The sequence below is a fragment of the Elaeis guineensis genome, chromosome 1, assembly GCF_000442705.2.
Source record: "Elaeis guineensis isolate ETL-2024a chromosome 1, EG11, whole genome shotgun sequence".
NCBI classification, from domain to species: domain Eukaryota; kingdom Viridiplantae; phylum Streptophyta; class Magnoliopsida; order Arecales; family Arecaceae; genus Elaeis; species Elaeis guineensis.
In genome coordinates this window covers 99224911-99228693 of record NC_025993.2, presented here as the reverse complement: position 1 = coordinate 99228693, position 3783 = coordinate 99224911, and positions in this window count along the sequence as shown.

Genomic DNA, 3783 nt, shown 5'->3' with positions numbered 1-3783 from the left:
ACGGCTCCGTCCGGACTCCTACGGGAGCCGGGCTCCTCCATCAGCAGCAGAACGGCTCCGCCCGGACTCCTACGGAAGCCGGGCTCCTCCATCAACAGCAGAACAGCTCCGCCCGGATTCCTACGGGAGCCGGGCTCCTCCTTCGATAGCAGAACGGCTCCGTCCGGACTCCTACGGGAGCCGGGCTCCTCCATCAGCAGCAGGATGACTCCGTCCGGATTCCTACGGGAGCTGGGCACCTCCATCAACAGCAGAACAGCTCCGCCCGGACTCCTACGGGAGCCGGGCTCCTCCATCAACAGCAGAACGGCTCCGCCTGGACTCCTACGGGAGCCGGGCTCCTCCATCAACAGCAGAACGGCTCCGCCCGGGCTCCTACGGGAGCCGGACTCCTCCATCAACAGCAGAACGGCTCCGCCCGGACTCCTATGGGAGCCGGGCTCCTCCATCAGCAGCAGGACGACTCCTTCCGGACTCCTACGGGAGCCGGGCTCCTCCATCAGCAGCAGGACGACTCCGTCCGGATTCCTACGGAAGCCAAGCCCCGCCTGCAACTTCAGTTCCGAGAGGGTTCCATCCGGACTCCTACGGGAGCCAAGCTCCGACCTCAGTCTCCGACCTCAGTATCAGCTGCTGGAGCCGGACCCCACCCACGACCTCAACCGAAGGGGGGACTCCTCCCGGACTCCTGCAAAGGCCGAACTCCGACCGCTGCCGAGCCTTGATCAACAGATCCGTGTCCCTTGACAGATAACAATAACTGCCAAGATCCTGTTCCTGTAGTGGATTCCGCGCGGCTCTACCTCCCCCTGCGACAGGTGCTGCGCAATCCCACTACTCTCTGACAGGCTGTGTCAACAGCTATGATGCTGCTCCGATCCCTGCGGCAGGTGCTGCACGATCCCACTACTCGCTGACAACTAGCGGCAACGGACGCCGCTCCACTACCTGCAACAGGCCCTATGTGGCGGGCTATGATGATGGCCACGTGTCTGCTCCATTATCTTTCGCAATCAATTCCTCTGACCATGGGCGGCCCACTACCAGGCGGTTACAAACGTCACCATCAGTCTGTTGCCTCCCCCGCCTATAAAAGGGGGACCCAGATACGTTATTCTTTAAGCTCCTTTTCCTTATCTCAAAACTCTGCTAAATTCTCCGTTCGAGCACTCCATTCTTGTTGAGGCAGAGAACTGACTTGAGCATCGGAGGGTCTTGCCGGAGCAACCCCACCTCCGGTTTAGACTTCCCTTGCAGGTCCCGGCAGCGACCGCGGCTTCCCCGACTCCAGCTTCTCCGGCGCAAGCGGATTTTTGCACCAACAATGTATATATGTATATATGTATATATATATGTATATATGTATATATGTATATATATATGTATATATGTATATATATATATATATATATATATATATATATATATATATGTATGTATATATATATATATGTATATGTATGTATATATATATATGTATATGTATGTATATATATATATATATAATTATAATTTATACAATTTTGGCTTAATTACTTTAAAAATTTTAGATTTTTTGGGGTTCTCATTTTTATTCAAAACTTCGATTTGTTGCAATCAGATCTTCAAACTTTTATAATGTTGCAATTTCTCCTTGAGTGCTATTTCCATCTAACAACTATGACAGAAATATCATATGCTATCACGTGACATAGTGAAAGTTGATGTAGTATAGAATTAGCTGATGTGGAATTTTAAACTTCTTCTTATTCTCTGTTTCTTCTTTTTAGCTACAGTTTTTATTTTTCATTTCATTATTTTTCCTCCATCTTTTCGGAGCATGACCCACTTGAGAAGAAGAAGAAGATGGGAGAATAAAGCATGAGAGATTAGGATTGATTGTTCTTATCTTCTTCTTGACTTCTTTTAAAATTTAGATTCTTTAAAGTTAACTTTGTGAGTTTATAAGATTAGCTATAAATCAAACAAATCAATAATTCGAACATTACAAACTCAGAAACCCTATCAAGTACACAATTTCTCGAGCAAATGTAAATAACAATAAAAAAAGAGACAATATGATCTCAAAATTCAAATTTTTCAACACTTGATAAAAAGGATGGTGATGGAAACAGTCTTGATGGTGGTTCTGACCTCCATAAAGAAAGGTTTAGAGATGGTGATGGTATAAATGAACTATCAATGGTGGTATAAGAAGTGGTGGAGTTTTAGAAGAGATAGCGATGGAGAGAAAGTGATGAAATTGGAAGTAGAAATCTTAGCTAAAAGGAAGAAACAGAGAAAAAGGTATTTAGGATTCTACATTAGCTTCCATTATGTATTGTTAGAATTCTGGGTTTGGTGCATGCATATATGTTTCAAAATTTTTATTTTCTAAACACCACAATGGCGAATAAGATTAAAATATTTTTAATCTAAATTTTGTATGTATAAAAATATAAAATCACATAGATCTATTTCATATATTGAAATTGATATATGCTGAGATTCAGATTGTGATCAAATCACATATCTGTTTCGTAATCTCTTTCTTTAAAACTGGGTCTGGAAGAGAAGAGGCTCTCTGTTAGCCGCACAAATATTCAACTTCTACGAGTATCCACTCAGGATCAGCTTGGAACAGCCTGGAACAGCCCTCTATAATCTGAATTTTGATTCTCCAAAATTCAGCATGCTGAATCTGAATGAAGCCTGGATCGCAATCAACACTTGATCTTTCTCTTTGATCTGAACGAAGCAGTATGTAGTAGCAACCCAATAGAACTGAAATGAACCTCTAGGTGTAGTTAATATGTAATTTAGTCCCTCTATCGTGAGTTCTGATTAGATGGCAAGTTATGGATAAATCGTCAAACCTCAACATCAGTCATATGATAGATTGATTAGCTCAAGTCCAGTTATGACTTTTATGAAAATTCTTTTCCATCAATCATACTGTTGTAGCCACAGACTCTTGGACTTAGCACTCTCAAATCCCATAGGACTACTCCTCTCTATCAAGATCGATAGATCCTATCTTGATGCATACCCCACTTCTACAGTAGACCAACTGTCGCCAACATCCACTACAAAGGCTCATTGAGATCCATATTTATGTGCCAATCAAACTCCAACAGCCTCACTGCAAGTAGCAGTACCATCTCAAGTCAAAGGATCAATCACACAACTACAGCATCAAGACAATCACTGACGATTGAATAGAAATCAAATAATCTTTCGTATGGTCACGTTCAGTGCCATTTATTCTCTAACAACCACCCGCACTTGTCATCTTGTGTCTCTACACAGTAGATTAGAGACCCATCTTTCTCAAAAAAAATGATTTGTGCGCCAGTCTATCCGGATCTATCATCGCTCTTATGATGATCCTATGATCGGGAGCCTTTAAGAATTAAATACATGTCTCTAATTCTCAACACTTTGAGAATATATATCGAAACTAATTTCATGGACGATTCAAGGACATATTACGCTTGAATGAAAAAGAACTTGTCCCTTTTATTGATCATATCAATATAGTAAGTACAAAATTATATCCTAAAAATATTACAATATATCAGTCATATTAGCTTTTAGGACATACATCTAACAATCTCCCACTTGGACTAAAGTCAATTAGCCACAAATCTAAATCCCATCTTTTCAAGGTGGACTTTCATTTTTGGTTGGCTCAACTGCTTAGTCAGTGGGTCTGTCACGTTGTTCGCGGAGTCTACTCTTCGTACCTCGACATGAGATAGTCGTGTACACTGCTGCTCTATATGTTTGGACTTCTGATGAGAC